At 42.8% G+C, this 19,984-nt stretch overlaps 1 protein-coding gene across 2 annotated transcripts in view; it reads left to right on the top strand.

Annotated features, from left to right (window-relative positions):
- Window positions 1–19,984, top strand: part of lrfn2b (leucine rich repeat and fibronectin type III domain containing 2b) — a 138,422-nt gene that overhangs the window by 81,762 nt on the left and 36,676 nt on the right. For both annotated transcript variants that reach the window (XM_069161699.1, XM_069161700.1), the window contains exon 4: window positions 6,417–6,501. The gene's annotated coding sequence lies outside the window, so the exon portion shown is untranslated. The remainder of the gene's footprint in view (window positions 1–6,416; window positions 6,502–19,984) is intronic.

Genomic DNA, 19,984 nt, shown 5'->3' with positions numbered 1-19,984 from the left:
GGCCTGAAACAAGAAAGCACAGTTTGATCTTTCTACTTTGGAACTCCTTGAAACTAATACTCGATAGAATAAGGAAGGATGTGATCGCTCGGCTCTTACAAATCAGATCAACATGCAGATGCTGGTGCCACGAGGCTGCTCGCTGACAGTCTGACTACAAGCTGGCATCCTATTTACATTCTGTAAATGACTGTGGGATCAGGCCGCCGTGTCACTGCATCTCATGCGCTTATTTTTCCCAGACAGGATTTGCAGATACTGACACGAGGTCTACCGGCAGGGCCGTGCTGCACACTGAATTCCACACAGACACACAAAGCTATTCAAAGAAAGAAAAACACCACCCAACACATTGTTGTCCTCCATCTCCCAAACCAAACTGCTCCCGGAGAAAAACATGACGAGTGGTTAAACGCTTCAGAGGACATCCATCGGTCAAAAATTCACATTTAATGAACTCAGACGGTTGTCGACATGCTGACAAGGAGTCAAAGCTGGTGCAATGGCTGCATGAGTTTCTGACTGGATTTATACTTTTGTTGTATAGGTCTCTCTGAGCTCACTTCAAACCATCAACGTGGGTTTTAGATCCCAACAAGTCTGCTCGAGAATTAATTAACACTTAGATCTGATCAATCTACCTTTATTATCAGCCTACTTACTGCAACCTTTAAAGGAGGCTGTAATCAAAGCTTATCTTAAAATATCTACTTTGAATCCAAGCGCTTTATCTGACTGTTGAATCAAATCCAACCTGTTCTTTACTTCTAAAATTCTTAAAAAAGCTTTTGCAAATTAATTATGCACTGGGGAAAGTTAGCCATGGTGTTGTCATAGCCTCAGATTATGGATTTGTCTTCATGACTGTCCATCTGGATCTCAGTGCTGCATTTGACAGCACTGATCACAACATTTTATTACAAAGACTGGAACATGTCATTAGTATTCAGGGATTTGCACAGGGTCAGGGTCAGTTCAAATTATAGCTATCAGATAGATTCCAGTTTGTGAATGTCAATGATGAGTCATCCCTTCATCCAGGGTAGGACTGCGACAAAACATCATCCCCGGCACTTTTAGCCCAGGCCTACCACCATGGGTCAGGCACCACCCGCTAGTACACATTACACTTTATAATCCACTTAAACCTGCTGTACATTCTAACACAGGAGAGCTGTCCATCCATCCATCCATCCATCCATCCATCCATCCATCCATCCACCCATCCATCCACCCATCCATCCACCCACCCATCCATCCATCCATCTATCCATCCATTCATCCATTCATTCATTCATTTGTCCATGTATCTGCTTCTTTGTGCTCGGGTTGTGATGTCCAGCTCCTCCTGGGGGATCCAGCTGTGTTACCAAACCAGACGAGACATTAAATCGCTCCAGTGAGTTCTGGGTCTCTTACCAGTTGGACGTGCCCAGAAACCCTGTAAAGGAAGTCGCCTGGGAGGGCTCCGAATCAGAACCACCTCAGCTGGATTCTTTGAAGGAGCAGCAGCTCTCCTCCAGGCCCGGTGAAATCTGTGAGTCAGAGTCCTGGGGGTACCGATTCCTAGCAACAAAAACAATGACTTTTCCATGCACACACAAGTCAGTCGTGAAGTGTCACGAGCTATTTTTCACTTCATGAAGCCAGGTGAAACAAATCAGACTTCAAGCATGTCACGGAGACCAAGTTCTGAAGGACCTATAATTTTCTACCTCTAAATTAGACAAAACTGAAATTATTGTATTTTGACCTAAACACCTCAGAAACTCACTATCTTACCAGTTGCTCAAAAATAAAGAAAGTCTCTGGGACCGCTGTCTTTCACCTGGCTGAAATACTAGTCCATGCACGTGTTACTTCTCAGCTGGGATGTTGTAATTACACATTATGAATGTCCCAGTAACTCTCTGAAAAACCTGCAGACCTGAGATCATAATTCTCCCATCAGCTTCTCATCTCTGTAAAATGTCCCCTCATATACAAACTCTTTAAGCACCAATTTCCATAATATAACCCTATAACCCTTCTCTCTTAGAGTGCTGCCTGCTTGTGAGTTTCTAAAAGTAGAATGGGAGGCAGAACCTTCATCGTCCAGCTCCTCTCCTGTGAAACCAGCTCCCTGCTTCAGTTCAGGAGGCAGACGACGTCTCTACTTCTAAGATCAGCCTTCAAACTTTTGATAAAGCTTATAGTTAGAGCTGACTCAGGTGACCCTGAAGCATTATTTAGATGTGCAGCTATTGGCCGAGACTCTAGGGGGACCTCCCATGATGCACTGAGCTCCTCTCCCCTATTCTCTGTCTCCCACTTCATGCATTTATTACCCCGTTTCCACCCCGTTTCTGGCGTGATCAGATCACAGGTGACCAGCAAAAGCGCAGCTGGGAATGCACCCAGGACATATTGAGGTCTGATCTGCTCAGGCAGCATTCGGAGGTGGTCTGGGATGCTTGTGGCCACATTGTCTTTGGAATGGAAATGAAATCAAAGTCTTCAATCCATCCTGGGCCACATTGGAAGACCGTCTACTCAGCTGACTTCTTCTGAACAAGGAACAAAAATAAATGCAGCTCTTATATCTGTAGGTGCAATAGGTCCGTTCGTTTTGGATTCATTTTCCTCTATTTAATCTTTCATGTGAAGATCTCTGTCTGCTCCTCTTTTCTTTTTTTTGTTACTATTGAAAAAAACTCTCCTGTGTGATTGTGCTGAGCGCAGCTGAACTGTACAGAAAGGAGGAGAATTTCAGTGCAAACTTGAACTCCAAAGCAGCTTATTAGTGATTTGAAGCACGCTGCTACATGAGGCTTGTTTCACCAAAGCCTCCTTGGCTTTAGCTTTTTTCATCATACCTGCCGCCCCCTCCATTAAACCACAGCAGCAATGACCTGCAACAATCCATTAATCTGACACGAGACTTTCGGGATTTGAAGTTTAGGTTCCTGTTCTTGTGCTTATTTACTTGTATATTTGCATATAGAGCATCAAAATGACATAAGATCTCAAGTGTGGACTCAGGACACATGTGGAGACGCATGAAACGCAGACGACTTAAAGCTGGACGTTTGTGATCCGATCTCACCAGCACAGATGTTGATGTGAGGTGGAATATGTCTTCTCTCTTCTGTAGCCTTTTCCTCTCCGTCCTCCCTACTCTTGTGTCTAACTTAATTTATCTCTGGCTCCAGATCAGAGTTTTTCTGCTCAGGCCTCCACCTTCTAACTTAAAGCACCCCAGATGACTTATGTTGTGATTTGGTGCTGTATAAATAAAACTGAATCAAATTGAATTAATCTCAAGCGAGTTTTGCTGCGCTGTTGCTGAGTGTTGCTCAATTAATCATCGCCGGACAGGAAGTTATTTGATCTTAACAACTAATTCCACCTCCACGTTATTTCTTCAAGTCTGTGTGTAGACTGAGGTAGACGCAGTGTGATGTACACAGGAGGTTCAGTGTGTAGCTTTCCTTGTGTGTCTGCATGTACACGTGAACTGCTTCATGTTCATTGGTTTTTCAATTCTTTTTTCATTTGTCTTTCTGTCTGTATCATTAACTGTCTGAATTTAAGCAGTCAACCTAATGAGCAGCACAGAGAGGAGCTCTCGTTGCTCTGCATTTCATCTCTCACATGTATTGGTTAAGAAAATAAGCAACTGTGTGTGTGTGTGTGTGTGTGTGTGTGTGTGTGTGTGTGTGTGTGTGTGTGTGTGTGTGTGTGTGTGTGTGTGTGTTTCAACGCTTTCACAAAGTATGAAACGTAAGACCTTGCCAGAAGCCATTGGTTTCAGTTTGTTTTAGTGCTTTCATAAATGTTATGTCTTTGAACAGTGTAGTACTGAAAGTTCAAGATAGATGCATCAGTCTAAGCTCTTCAACAGCTGCTTGTGATGACAGTTTCCCACGCAATCACTCAAACTTTTAAATACAATTGGTGATGTCATAACAGTCGTCTTTTCTGTTCTGCGCTGTTGAGCAGGATATTTTACATTACATTACATTAAGCTGACACTTTTATCCAAAGCGACTTATGATAAGTACGTTTCAACCATGAGGGTTCAAACCCAGAACAACAAGAATCAAGAAAATACAATTTTCTTCTAGAAAGCCAAACTTCAAAGTTCTATCAGTAAGTTTCATTTTAAGCTACTAAAGTTTTTCTTGTTCAAGGTAAAGTCTGAAGATGTGTGTTTTTAGTTTGTGGTGGAAGATGTTCAGAGTTTCTGCTGTCCTGATGTCAGTGGGGAGCTCATTCCACCATTTAGGAGCCAGGACAGCAAACAGTTGTGATTTTGTAGAGTGTTTAGCTCAGTGAGGAGCAACACGCTGATTGGTAGAAGCAGAGCGAAGGGAGCAGGCTGGGATGTAAGGTTGGACCATGTCCTGGATGTAGAGGAGGAGGAGGAGGTGGAAGAGGTAGAGGAGGAGGAGTAGAGTAGTGTGAGTGAATTTAGGAGGTTAAAGACCAGTCGAGCTGCTGCATTCTGGATGAGCTGCAGAGGTCGGATGGTACTAACAGGTAGACCTGCCAGGAGGGAGTTACAGTAGTCCAGACGTGAGATGACCAGAACCTGGACCAGAACCTGGACCAGAGCCTGGACCAGAGCCTGGACCAGAGCCTGCACCTCCTTCTGAGTGAGAAGAGGACCTATTCTCCTGATGTTGTGCAGCATGTATCTACAGGAACATGTTGTTGCAGTGATGTTGGCAGTAAGAGAGAGTTGACTGTCGAGTGTCTCCAAGGTTCTTAGCAATCAGGGTCGGGGATAACAGAGTTGTTGAAGGTAGTAGTCAGGTTGAGGGTGGGAGAGTCTTTCCCTGGAAGGAAGAGCAGTTCAGTCTTGTCGAGGTTGATTTTCAGGTGGTGTGAGGACATCCACTGAGAGATGTCAGTCAGACAGGCAGAGATTAATGCTGCTACCTGTGTTTCAGATTGGGGAAAAGAGAGGATCAGTTGGGTGTCATCAGCATAGCTGTGGTAGGAAAAGCCATGCGAGTGAATGACAGAGCCGAGAGAGTTGGTGTACAGAGAGAAGAGGAGGGGACCCAGGACGGAGCCTTGAGGGACACCAGTAGTGAGAGGACAAGGTTCAGACACAGATCCTCTCCAAGTTACCCGGTAAGTGAGGTCGTTGAGGTAGGATGAGAACAGGGAGAGAGCAGAGCTGAGACACCGAGGTCCTGAAGGAGGAAAGAAGGATCTGGTGGTTCACTGTGTCAAATGCAGCAGAAGGTCAAGAAGGATCAGGACAGAGGAGAGAGAGGCTGCTCTAGCAGTGTGAAGCTGCTCAAAGACAGCAAGGAGGACCGTCTCTGTTGAGTGGTCTGTTGAAACCAGACTGGTGGTCAAGAAGGTTAGGGTTAGGGTTAACCAAACTTAAGTAAAGTATGCACTGATGCATGTTTACAGTCGAGACATAGTACTTCCTCATTAAAATGCGCCGTGACCTTTGACCCTCTTGGTCACATCTGTCACAAACCGCATATAAAGTAAAAAGAAAAAGGCTTGGATTTGTAACGAGTACACTTCATCTTCATCATCTTCTTCCTTTTTGTGGGAGGAGCATCAGCGCCACAAACTCTCTCAGCAGCTCAGGAGATGTGACATATCTTCCACTGCAGAGGATTGTGGGTCAGAACAGCACGAGTGTCATGCTGACCTGCAGACTGTTAAATACGACTGGATGTAGTCGAACATCCTGGTACTTTTGGCGTACTGCTTTTAACATGCTATGTATTGGGACGTACTAAATCTGTTTCTGGTATACTAATGTGGTAGTATGGATACTGGGCTGCTGGGTTTTTGTGTCATTGGCTTTATGACTATTTCCACCAAGGATCTGATGGAGGGATCTACCCACTAATCATTAACTGCCCTCACACATCTCTTAGTACGATGTTCACTGGCCCAAAATCCACCTTCATGCATGTGTCTGTTACTAGTTTTTATAAAATGGTGCATTTTCTCTGATTAAAATGCAATAATGTGTTAAGATGTGAAAGGTGTGCATTGGTGCCTTTGCAAGCCACATTAAACCCCTTTTTGCACAGACCTGCTGAGGTGTTCATGTGTCATTTTCGAGAACCAAAATTCCAGCCTCAGCAGTTATGTTGTGCCGGCATTTTAAATTAATCTGCACAACCCACACAACACGAAAGGGACCACAATAAATGCAGACATACTGTGTCTCATGTATGTGTGGTACATGTGAGGTGGAGTTAGCTACGACCAGTTGATTAAAAAAAAATCGCCATCACAGTCAAAATATGCAGGAGAGTTGTAGAGAAATGTGAAATACAGAATTTAAATAATGTGAAAACAGTATTCTGATCCTTTCAGTGTGTGTCGGAGCCCACATGCCGCCTGCATGACAGCATGTCTGAGCCGAAGCCGTTCTGTTCTTTGGTCTCCAGGTTGTGTGTTTCTGTTGGTGCCGGAGTGACAGACGTGGGGCTGAGCTCGTGAGTGAACCTATGGCAGAGAGACAGCACAGTGCAGGTAAGAACTGACAGACACACCAACAGACGATCTGGGCCTGACTGCAACACAACAAAACCAGACGAACTGCATGAAACCACAGCAGGAAGCCATCTGCTGCACATCACAGCACAACATGACTGCCAATCTAGCGCCTGACTAGCAGCCCTTAGAGGCTGACATCCATGACGGTTCCTGTTGTTCAGACAGTTCCCCATGAACCAAAAACATCCCCCTCATGCTGGATGATCACTGAAGTCAGCAGGATCCATCCACTGACACCATCGATGCAAATACAACAAAGTCCAACAAACTGACAGAGCCGTCCATATAGTTCCACTGATGATTTGATATATCAGCTTTTATGTGTTCTTTGATTTAAAACCAGTTGCATTCAGTGACTTTTACAGAATGAGACGAGACAACATTAAAACCTGCACGTGCATACTTCTGTTACTAACCTTTGTAAACGTGGAAAAGTCCTCGTTGACATGAACAAATTGAAATCTGTTGGATAGATGTGATTTCAACCAACCTGGTGCAGTTCCTCTGATCCCAAAGTCTATTTCTGTTGTAAAGGTTGAGATCCAGGAGGACACGTGTAGAAACGAGTCCATTGTCTGAAGCAACTAGCACATCACTGGTTAGCAGGTCTGAAGATGCTTCAGTGTACGTGATTGACTGACAGACTGTCTAGCAGCATCTAAAACACATTGGTTGTAAGGGATGTGCTCGAGGAAATGTCACAGAGAATGTCTGTGTGACAAATGAACACCCACTAATCCCAATCTGATGGCAGTAAAACTCCATTTATTCAGGTAAATTCTTAAATTTCCCTGAGCGTTATAGATTTGATCCTATTTAGAATTTTGTGTTACATTGTCTGGTTTTAATAATATAACTGTTTGAATCAGACAGCAAACCTTAATTCACTTTTTCCCTGCACACTATCTTAAAACAAGGATGCTGAGCTGGGTCTCACCCCGTCTGACCTCTCACTGATTGGCTGAACAGACCACACGCTGGATGTCAGAAACACATTCTCCTGATTGCCAAGGTTGACAACGGCTCCTTTGGGGATCCACAAAAGTTGTTCGAAGGCTTTCATGAAAACTAGAAGTAGAAACAAAAATTGTCTTCAGGCTGAGTTGGAGCTGAAGGAACAAACACCACAGGCAGCAGCTTTTGTACTTTACATAAATCAATGTTTGCAACAAGCTTCCTACGCATGTCAGAGGATGGAAAAAATGTTTCTATATTTTAAACTACGTCAAGCAGTTCTCCTCAGAGACTTAATTTCTACCCAAAAAGACAAATAGACCAGATTGTCCTCTAAAAAAACAAATCCAATGCAAGCATCTCATTACAATCCCCACAAGCAGCTACATAGTTATGATTAATGACAATATGATGAAGTTCAGATGATGTCTATATGATATGAGTTTTTAGGAGCGGGCTGGTTGGGATGATGTTTGGAAACAACAGGAAACTTGGATTCAGGGGCCCTGTTCGCTTTCTGTTTTTACTGTTGCCATGACAACGAAGGCTGCAAAACTTTAACCCTTGTGTTGTCCTTGGGTCAAAATGACCCACAGCCTTGTTCAACCAAGTTCTATTTTATTTCTATATTTTTTATATTTTTTGGGATCATCGGTCATCATTCTTTAAAGAAACCCTCACAGCCTCCTTGTCACCAATGATCCCAAAAAATATGAAAATAAAATAGAACTTGGTTGAGCACAGCTGCGGGTCATTTTGATCCAAGGACAACACGAGGGTTAAGGAAGTAGCAACTTTGATGCACAACACAGTTCAAATGATTTTTAAGTCCAAACTACTATCACACTGAGTTTTTAACAAACTGGATTTTGTGACTAAACGTAACCAGGAAACCTCATTTAGAAAGACGGCCGTGAGGGCTGTATCTGAGGGAAGGAACAAACCACCTGTGGTCGTGTATGTTGGAGATCAGGAGAGAGTCTCATCCTCAACCTCTACTATCTACATTTATTTATCCTAATTCTTACACTATTTAAAATGTTGCTGTTATATTTAGGTATAGATAAAACAGCTCGTTTGCAAATGAAGCTCATTGCTATAAAACAGGATGAATATTGGCTTTGAAAGAGCAGCCGATGGGTGAAGTGTTTGGATGTCGGAGTGCTCCGGCAGCTCTGTGGAGTTCATCATCCGTCAAACAGATTCAAAGAGGTTCTTAAGAAGGAAAGAAAGTTCACTTTAGAGGCGCAGCACCAGAGGCTTCCTCATCCTCGTCGGGTGTCGAGGTACTGAATGAAAACTGGAAACCTATAAACTAACATAACTTCTTGTTCTTGATTTGAAATTCTAACTTTTAAAATCTATTGATACTTGTTGGATTATGAGTTGGATTATGAGAGTGGACTGGAAGAAAATCTACAGCAGCAAAGATTACAGCAGGACATCAGAATATAACGCTCAGTACCTGCTGGATTCAGTTCTGCGTTTGTATTTTCTAAACTGTACATGCGCTTGTTAATGTATGTGTAGAAAATTAGCTTAAATTGTTGTATCTCCACGCTCGAGTATATTAAACCCTCTTCAAAGGATGTTTTGCTGCAATCTTCTGATTTGCTTTGTGGCTTCTATAAATTAATTGTATGAATTAAAGTCTCAGTGACTGAAACAGAACCACAGTTATTATTTAGTGAAAAGAATCACTTGACAATCTGTTCCATATTCTGTAAATTAAGCCTTTTTTTTGTCTTCTTAATCTGGTCTTTAAAACCGATAACTCCAGTGTTCCTTTGAAGTTTCAGATTTGTATGAATGCCGCGGAGGAAGGGACAGAGCAGAGTTGGTGAATGCAGCCTCTTGGGACAATGGGATCACCCTTCAGATAGGATTTTGTGTTAGTTTTCAATCATATTCTTTCAGTGAAGTCATCTTATCCCTAACCAGCCTGAGCAGTGATTGCAGCTCGGTGGATCAATCTGAGGATTGCCTGTGAAATTTGAGAAGTTCCCAGGTTGAAATCCTTCTGATAATGTTTCACGGATAATGTGAGGATTTTATGCACCGTGCAGAGAGAACACAATCTGTGGAGCAGCTTCCGGGTATCGAGTTGCATCCTCTTATGAACATCTCAGTTCATCTACGTCTCCCATTCAGGACTGATGTACATGGGAGACCGAAATCAGCGGAGAGTTTTGCAGTTACTTGCTCTGTTGTTTTCATTTACAGTAAACATTTCTTCACACTCTTGGTTTTTTTTTTTCAAAAGTTACATCCATCAGTTTGAACATGCATCAGATTATTTAAATTTAAAGGACTATAAGGCCATATGATTTTTTTAATCTAAAACTACTATCTCACTAAGACACAAATCTGCGTTGTTCTGTGTGTAAAAGTAAAAGTGCAAAGTACCAGCTTTGTTTAAACACAGATACCAAATGGATCTTTCCATCTTAATGCGATAGAACAATGAAGAGTTTTCTATCAAAGCCCATGAAGTGTTCAATAGTACTGTTTTCTAGGACCTGCTTTATATTAAGCCGGCTTGTCATCCTTCATAGCTGCTCAAGAGGAAGATGAGTGACAAGCAAATCTCAGCTACATGGGCTCCTACTGCTCGGTCTGTTACGGTGTTTGCTCCACCGATGAGCTGATTCAGTTTGTCAGGTGGTATTATGGCTGTCGGCCTTCATGCTGCTGACTATCATCTCTCCAGTCAGTCGGGCTCGAACAATTTCAGCTGTGGCAGATCAAAGCCTCCGTCCTACCTCTGAGGGTGGACCGAAGCTTGCTCAGGTCCCAAAAGGCAGCGCGCCAGGGGCAGCGCAGGGTTTAGAGGTCAGAGAGAGATCTCTTACACATGAGGCTCTCAGGAAGTCATCGGCTCAGAGTGACTGACAGATGGATTCTGCTGTCAGGTCTTTGTGGCACTTTTTCTCCTTTCTGTACATTATTGTCTGGGAGTCTGATCAGCTGATGTTTGTCTTCATTTTTTGTGTTGAGTTTGGTTTGAAGTTGTTATTTGATGCTGTAAAAGGGGGGATGTGATGTCATGATTGACATAACTGAGCTTGCAAATTGGTGGGGAAATGTGTCTGTTTCTCATCCGCTCAGCCCAACAGCAGATCATTCAATTTCAGCTTTTTAGTAGGTGAAAGTCGGGGAAAAAGTCAGGAAACTATACATTTGACTTGGAGTGGGAACCCTGTACATCGACAGCACAAGATGGCAGCGACGGTATCCATATTACCTTCTTTTTACAGTGAGAGGAAGTAGAAACACCTTGAAACACCTTCCAGGAAATCGCAATCTTGCGATAAATGAATCGCGATGTTTGTGTGCGCTTAAAATTTTTACAAAATTCCTGCCATTAGAAGTAAACAATAGAAACTGTGCTGAAGACATGATGGAACAAACCAAACTTTGCTTTATGCTCAAAATGAACTCCTCTGGGAGCTCTCGTCTTGTCATCAAAACGAGCCACGTGCCGGTTGACCAAAATAAATAGCTGAACCTGTGGTCTTATGAAAACTTTATGAAGCCAACTGTGCACCTCCCTGCGTCAGTCCAATCATAGTATGGGCTCTATTTTCATGAATCTAGGCGCAACGCAAACACCGATCTAAGTTCTGCATGTTTAGAGCACATGTAGGTGTGATGATGTTGAACTGCATCTAACAGACACCAAACATCGGCATTAATTAAATGTCAAAGTGAACAAAGAACATTCATCCAAAATTCTGAAATTTGGTGCTGAAACGATGTTGAGGAGTGAGCAGAAGTAAATGACGCACACTGAAAACCCCCGACTCAATTAAAATACTAACAGCACTGATGAAGACCAATGTGCTCCAAACATCACTGATGTTGTGGTGTTAATAAATAAACTGCATCGGGAGCCTTGCGTGTGCTTGATTTATGTTTCATCATTAGTTAAATTGTTTAACCTTTTGTGCATAAATGACCCGGTGTCCCACTCAGTGGTCTTGCGTAGCTGAGTAGATTTGTAGTTAACACCAGGGCCTTTTATATGTTATGGCTGAGACAGGCTACTGTGTCATGACACGCACCAACTGCCCGATTCACGTCAAATAAAATAGACAAAAGTCATGTTCATTTTTTTTCATATGATTACACAAAGACATTTTGTTTTAATAATTTATGTTCGTGGGATCAAATACGTAGAATATCCACCAATTCTGTCTGTGATTGTGGACAGGTCCGTTCCCACTCCACTGGCTGCACCAGACTTCGACCTGGTCTGAGCTACCGGAAGGGAAGTGTGATTTCACCTCAAAATGTAGCACCAAAATTGCACTTCACGTGTGCATCCTTACCGACGCGCCCCTTGTTGCGTCGATTTGTGTTAAGTAGTGAAAACGGCAGCTCAGTACAAACGTGGGAAAAAAAGGCTTTGCACTGTGCCTGGATCTGCTCTTAGACCAGCTTTGTGCCGGTACAAAAATAGAGTTATCTGTGTTACCAGACCAGAAAAGCAGTGTTTTAATTCATCTGAATTACGTGCAGGAGCATTTTATTACAATCAGAGAGAGTAAAATGTTGCACCTGATTGTTAGCTGTTGCTGTTATTTGTTTGATCTCTGTATTATGTACAGTGGGTACGGAAAGTATTCAGACCCCTTTAATTTTTTTCACTCTTTGTTTCATTGCAGCCATTTGCTAAAATCAAAAAAGTTCATTGTATTTCTCATTAATGTACACTAAGCACCCCATCTTGACAGAAAAAAACAAATGTAGAAATTTGTGCAAATTTATTAAAAAAGAAAAACTGAAATATCACATGGTCATAAGTATTCAGACCCTTTGCTGTGACACTCATATTTAACTCACCTGCTGTCCATTTCTTCTGATCCTCCTTGAGATGGTTCTACTCCTTCATTGGAGTCCAGCTGTGTTTAATTAAACTGATTGGACTTGATTAGGAAAGGCACACATCTGTCTATATAAGACCTTACAGCTCACAGTGCATATCAGAGCAAATGAGAATCATGAGGTCGAAGGAACTGTCCAAGGAGCTCAGAGACAGAATTGCGGCAAGGCACAGATCTGGCCAAGGTTACAAAATAATTTCTGAAGCACTCAAGGTTCCTAAGACCACAGTGGCCTCCATAATCCTTAAATGGAAGAAGTTTGGGACGACCAGAACTCTTCCTAGACCTGGCCGTCCAGCCAAACTGAGCAATCGTGGGAGAAGAGCCTTGGTGAGAGAGGTAAAGAAGAACCCAAAGATCACTGTGGCTGAGCTCCAGAGATGCAGTAGGGAGATGGGACAAAGTTCCACAAAGTCAACTATCACTGCAGCCCTCCACCAGTCGGGGCTTTATGGCAGAGTGGCCCGACGGAAGCCTCTCCTCAGTGCAAGACATATGAAAGCCCGCATAGAGTTTGCCAAAAAACACATGAAGGACGCCCAGACTATGAGAAATAAGATTCTCTGGTCTGATGAGACCAAGATTGAACTTTTTGGCATTAATTCTAAGCGGTATGTGTGGAGAAAACCAGGCACTGCTCATCACCTGCCCAATACAATCCCAACAGTGAAACATGGTGGTGGCAGCATCATGCTATGGGGGTGTTTTTCAGCTGCAGGGACAGGACGACTGGTTGCAGTTGAAGGAAAGAGGAATGCGGCCAAGTACAGAGATATCCTGGAAGAAAACCTCTTCCAGAGTGCTCTGGACCTCAGACTGGGCCGAAGGTTCACCTTCCAACAAGACAATGACCCTAAGCACACAGCTAAAATAACAAAGGAGTGGCTTCGGAACAACTCTGTGACCATTCTTGACTGGCCCAGCCAGAGCCCTGACCTAAACCCAATTGAGCATCTCTGGAGAGACCTGAAAATGGCTGTCCACCAACGTTCACCATCCAACCTGATGGAACTGGAGAGGATCTGCAAGGAAGAGTGGCAGAGGATCCCCAAATCCAGGTGTGAAAAGCTTGTTGCATCATTGCCAAGGAGACTCATGGCTGTACTAGCTCAAAAGGGTGCTTCTACTCAATACTGAGCAAAGGGTCTGAATACTTATGACCATGTGATATTTCAGTTTTTCTTTTTTAATAAATTTGCACAAATTTCTACATTTCTGTTTTTTTCTGTCAACATGGGGTGCTGAGTGTACATTAATGAGAAATAAAATGAACTTTTTTGATTTTAGCAAATGGCTGCAATGAAACAAAGAGTGAAAAATTTAAAGGGGTCTGAATACTTTCCGTACCCACTGTATATTCTCACCCTACATATCCTTATAATTTTCAGCAGATATTATAAGCATTAAAACTCAAATTGGTCCGAATTGAACAGTATGAGTTAATTAATGAAGCTTAATGCCTCTCTAATGGGCTGATAGAGGGCTTCCTCACCTCCCCTCCAAAAATAGCTGCTCAACATCCCACGATAAGACTGTGAACCAAGTCTAATAGCCTCTGCTCATAGTCTTCCCACTAAATCATCCTGCACTCTCCCACATCCTCCTCCTCCTCCTCCTCTCCTCCATCTCATGTGTTGTCATCGTGGAGCTCCCTCTCCACCTCCAAACTCAGCTGCTATCTTTGCCTTATTTCTGAGCAGCTTTTTCAGGGCCAGAGGAAGCGAGCTGCATCTATCTCAGATGTGCTCTGAATACTAACTACCTTCTTTACATTTAATGTTGCTGATGTTGGTGCTAAAACTTGTTTTACTTTCTCATTAGATACAGACACATGCTTCACATGTTAAAGGCCAATAAATGCCAGGTTGTGGGTTCTGAAGTTGATTTACACAAAGCCTTTGTCTCTGTGTGTTGTTTTATTATTCTTATTCTCTCCTACATTCGCTTACTTCATTTATCGATTCATAGAATAACCGAGACCTTTTCCAACAATCATTTGAGGAGATGAAATGCATGAAGTGTACATTTACACATCTTCGAACAGTCTGCTTAAAATCCTTCAGTCGGTTCCTCAGTGGCAGTCAACAGAGTTTACAGTTAGTGTACTTTGTGTAGGAGGAAGAGGTTGTGAATACTTATGTGTTGGCATGAAATTAAAGTGTTCTGTCAGGGTTAATTGGTCCCACTCCGGAAGCCAGAAACACTCTTCTTTCACTCCACTATCACCCTTTCAAAGACTTATGTTACCCAGAGAAACGAGAAAAAGTGCACGTCTTTATTTCAAACGCTTCTGTACCAAAAACATGTTACAAGAGGCCGTCATTCATCAGCTCTGCTGTTTTAAACCCACGTCTTTCTGTTTATAATGCAGCTTTCTAGAATATGAAGTTGACGGGTTTGTGAAGACAGCTGAAACTTCCAAACCTATTCATGTTTTTAACTTTAAATGAATAATAAACTCTTGTATTTAGTTGTGAAAAGTTCAACCTCCATGTTCACCATCTTCTGCGACCGAGTCTGTCTGCTGTCAGCGTTGGAGCAGGAAGTCTGCGCTGTGTTTTCTCTGAAGACTCTGAAGAATGATGCTGTTAGAGCACTGATAGGTAATCAAAATAGTACAAAGCACTTTCAAGCTGAAGAGGAGCTCCAGATTTAGCTGATAATTCCCTGAATGTTTATTACCATGAGTGGCCCCTCTTCACATTGTCATTATAAAAATGTCTCTTGTCGCCACTTAAAATATTAAATATGGAGAAAATATTCAGTGACCTTAGCTGAAATCTTTACTAAAATTAAAACTTTTTGAAATCTCACCAACATATTTTCTACAGCTCGCACCATCACAGAATGATTCTAGCCCGGTGGTACCAGACCCAGATTCACTGTGTGAACATCTGGATCTGGGTTCGCTCCACAGGTCATATGTAGTCGTTGCATCCTACCAGGCGTAGATCTCATTTTGAGACAAGGAGCATCTTTAACCAATCAGTATGTACAGAAACCAGCCAAAACTTGACCAGCACTGCAACTACATTTATGAAAGAACGCTCGACTTCAAGGTCACAGAAACTAAACCACGACAGCTGTCGCTGATCGGTACGACCGTCAGAGTGACTGAGTGATAGTAAATGTCAACAGGGTGACTAAACTCGCAGCGGAAAACTGAAGCTGAGTGATCGTCTGGCGGAGCAGGGACACACTTTTACATCCAGTTGCAATGCACACACACTGCAAGCAGAGTGTTTTTGACTGAGCTGTCACCTTTGAAGGATGATGATGAGTCAGGTGATGAGTTTTTCTGTCCATCTATTGTGTGACGTTGGTGACCCTGCGACTAAACACGCTCCGGTCATTTTACTCCAACAGGACTTCACAACACATTGGGCCCCATGTTGTTTCCTCCTTTCTATCTTTCTCACCTCCCTGATTGTTCCCGTCAGTAATAGTAACATTGCATTTACTAAATGAACTGCTGTTATCTGAGCATCGCTCATAGTGTCACTGTAAAATCTTTGACGGATCCAGAAAAAAAAAATGATGAAAAGTAAAACTGTCTGTTTAAACACCGTCACAGATCGTCTTCCTGCTTCTATTATGAACCATTCATTTTACATGAGCTCAGTGATCATTAGCAACATTTCCGGTTTGCTCACTCCTGTTTCACCTCCAAACGAAGTGGATAACATGTCTTGACAGTGTTTTTTTGGGGACAGTGTCCCTGCAAATGGTAGAAATGATGGAAATATGAAACCCAAGTCTGAGTAACCATCATTTTCTTGAACCTTGTATCCCTTTATTTACGTGCTTTTGGGATAGTCCGGTTCTGAGGCTCTCCTGTGTTGTGTCTTTAGACTGTTTGTTTTGTTTCCCCGCAAAGTGTGTAATAGACACGCCCGGCCATGAAAGCAGAACCTGCTAATCTCCAGCTGCTGCACTTTAGTGGACAGGCGTGTCTATTACATGCTTTGCTGTGATACGTACGGTCTGTGTGATCATTCCTCGCTGCATTAACCAGCATGCACTGGGGGTTTTGTCCTCGGGTGGGCGAGCTGCTGCCCTGAGTGTTCATGGGGTTGAGGAATGCGGTGTTTGTTGGGCAGCACGGTGGTGCAGTGGTTAGCATTGTCGCCTCACAGCAAAAAGGTTCCGGGTTCGAATCCGGTCCTGGGCCTTTCTGTGTGGAGTTTGCATGTTCTCCCTGTGCTTGCGTGGGTTCTCTCCGGGTTCTCCGGCTTCCTCCCATCATCCAAAAACATGCACCTCAGGTCAGGTTACCTGGCGCCGCGCTAGTGGCAGCCTGTTGCAGCAGCTCCCCCCTGAGAGCCCCCCTGCTGTAGCGAAGAAATTTCCCCTCGGGTATTAATAAAGTGAAATAAAAAAGAATATCCTTCTGAGTTCATAAGAAATATTAATGTAGTTCTATCTTGGTGAAAGCCCAGTTTGGGTAACCACATGTTTTAAGTGTTTTAACTTCCTCTTCCTCTGTCCTCATGGGAACGTTCTGAGCCGGGTGGTTCGGGTTCTTATAACATCCCAGCTCCTGCTACAGAAGGTGGTGGGAATCACTTCCCCATTTTACCTCAGGGTTGCCAGGAGTTCGGGAATATCAGGGGAAATCAGGGATTTTTAAACACAGTTTTCCAATTTGTTTTGTGCCAGTTATGGAATATCAGTGAATTTTGTTTGCATGTTTAAATTTGAGTTGCCATTTATCAAAATGTAATATTCCCCATGTATGTAGCTGCAACATTAGTTAGCTGGTTATTGTCAGTTTGTGTGGTTGGTAACATTAGTGTTCACTGACAGAAATTGAAAATGCAACTTATTAGCTTGTGAGATAATTACAGTTACTGTTAGAAAAATGATTTGCTTCTACAGGCAATATTTAGATATGAATTTAATTTATTTTAATATCAGAGCAAAGAGTGGGGCGTGTGTCAGCCCATTTTTAACAGAAATGATTATGTTTCTTGTCTGCTCAGCACAACGGCAGCATGTTTTTCTGTTCATTAGAGGTCATCGAGTTTCAGTTTTGTAGTCAGTGAAAGTGAGTTTGACCTTCGACTTTGAGTGGAAACCCTGATTTCTGCTTCCCACACTTTGACAGGTGCCATTGTAACGGTGAAAAACTACAATATAGTTTTAATGTTACTGATCTGCAGAAGATGCTGGTTTGAACTGTCTCGATTCAGGGACAGCAGATAAATGTGAGAGGTCATCAGAAAAAAGTTTTCATTTCCTGTACTTTTTCTCCAATCTGCATTGAAACCTTAATTGAAATGAAATCCCGTGAGATGTTTTGAGGGGAAATCCTGCTGTGTGGAAGCTGTCGACACCCGTCTGAAGTGGGTCAGTTTATCAATGGGCCTCTAAGAAAACTAAGGAGAGCTGTTTTTGTACTCGTATGAATATAAAAAAGGCTACATTCAGGATGCAGTGAGTTGAATCACTGCTTCTGAATGTCATTCAGGTAAAATCCTCAGATGAGCTTCAACTGCATGTTAGCCTGAGATTACCACACCTGACTGCTCATATGTCTACCCGGTTTTACATCAAACCGCAGCTGAAACCATCAGGAAAATAAAGCACTGACTGGCTTGTTGAGTCGGTCATGTTTGGGGAGGCACAAATGTAATCCCTCCGTCTTAATGCGAGCAGCATGCAGATATAGGACAAGTGGGAGAGCGCAGTAATAAATGCTTGCTGCACTGGAGGAGGCATTCAGACAGAACAAAGGCCAGACCCACCCGCCCTCCCACTCCATCGCTGCCTTTTCTCTCCCTCCCCCTCACAAACACTTTCACATGGGCGGCATCTCCCACATACAGGCATGAAAATAAATTCAGCTGAAACTGTGTTAGAGGGACGTTCCTGGTGCTGATGTCCAGTGGCACTTCAGATTTAGTTTTTTTCTGAAATAATAGGTGCACGTGAAATTATAAAGCACTGGTTATGAACCATGTCATGTCCCTTTATTATGTTCACATCATAGTTCAGCATGTTAGCATGATGAAATTAGCTTATTAGCAATAATCCCAAACGACACTTTAGACTGATGACAGTATCTGCAATACAACATGCAATATTAGTTTACTTCTATTTGTGTCAAAGTAATTCAAACTTCGACTTGCTGGTGGCGTGAGATAAAAATGGATGGAGATTAAAAGTTATTACAATTCATCCTGAGGCGAACATGAATGTTTGTATAAAATGCAATGACAAACAATCCATGAGTTTTTGAGACATTGATCTCATAACCACAGATGTCAGCCCCCTGGGGGCAGCAGCTGAAACTTAAATGCTCCACCACAGCTGTTAGGAAGCATCATATGGGAAACAAATTTGGAGTGAATCCATACAGTCAATGTTAAAAACTTTGACTTGTTGGTGCAAGAAAAAAATCAGTAATTCAGCTAAGTGATAAATCCTTCGACTCTATATAAAAGTGTTCGTATCTTCAGGTCTGTAAAATGGTTCCGGTGCAGAAGTGTCTTCAGCTGCAATACCAGCGAGTGCCACTAGAGGTCGGCTCCAAAAAGCCTCCGGCTCCATAGACTCCCATTCAACTTCTCTCATCAAATCCAAAGTGAATAAAATGTGTCCATCAGTTATCTCGGTGTTGTTAGCTAAAGTCACTCCTTCTTATTAGTTTTCTGGAGGTCCATCTGAAAATAATCCCTCATTCATTAGAAAAGAAAATTCAAAAAGACCTGTTTTTGGGGGCATGTCTGTTTGATTGACAGGCCTGTGGTGCAGTCAGGTTACAGCTATCGGTGGGCGGGACGTAGTATCGTCAAGTTTCCAATCTGATCAGTCAGATCCACCGGTGGCTCCTCCCCCAGCTCGTCCAAATATGGTCACTTCCTGCTCCAAACCGCTCTGAACTACCAAGATGGTGACGGACAGAATCTGAACTGGAGGCTTCATAACGTTCACAAACCAATGATGACGTCCCTGCTGGCTGCTGCTTGAATAAATCCTTAGAAAGGTATGTGAAACAGAATTTTGATTGGACATTAATGTAGACCATCAAAACTTAACTGATAAATGTGTTAAATATGAAGACTGGTGATATATACCTGCAATCAGAAACCATTTCACTTTCTCCAAGTCATTTTACCATAAAAAATAATTCCAGTCTAAATATCATCGATGGCTCTCTCCGTCCGAGTTGAAATAACGCTGGAGAACGGAGGATTGAAGCTTCTTCTGTGTGTTTGCATGTTGCAGAGTCACACGGATGTAAATGAAAGTAGAACCAGCGAGCAGGAATTCTTCTTGTCTGAGAGCTGTGCGGTTCCAGCAGCACAGGAGATATTAATATCAGCTGCGCTCTGTCGACATCGACCTGCCTGTGTTGGTGGAGCTGCTGCTGAGAGAACTGGGTGTGAACATGAAGAGATGAAACAGGAGACAGAAAAAGCACCTGGTTGGCGCTAACAAGGTAGACATGAATGTGGAGAATACAAAATGGCACCATGAGCCGAGGCTCAGAGTTTCACTTCATGTTGCTTCCTTTTTTTCAGCTGAATAGAACTATTTATATCCCACCTTTAACAACCCCGGACTGACTACATAGCATGGATTACATTATGATTTGCTCTCTATGGAATGACTGC

The sequence above is a fragment of the Embiotoca jacksoni genome, unplaced genomic scaffold, assembly GCF_022577435.1.
Source record: "Embiotoca jacksoni isolate LCO1_2020_lvr unplaced genomic scaffold, fEmbJac1.0.p SCAF_29, whole genome shotgun sequence".
Lineage (NCBI taxonomy): Eukaryota > Metazoa > Chordata > Actinopteri > Embiotocidae > Embiotoca > Embiotoca jacksoni.
Note: the sequence above shows the minus strand (reverse complement) of the source record. Positions and strands in the feature narration are given on the sequence as shown.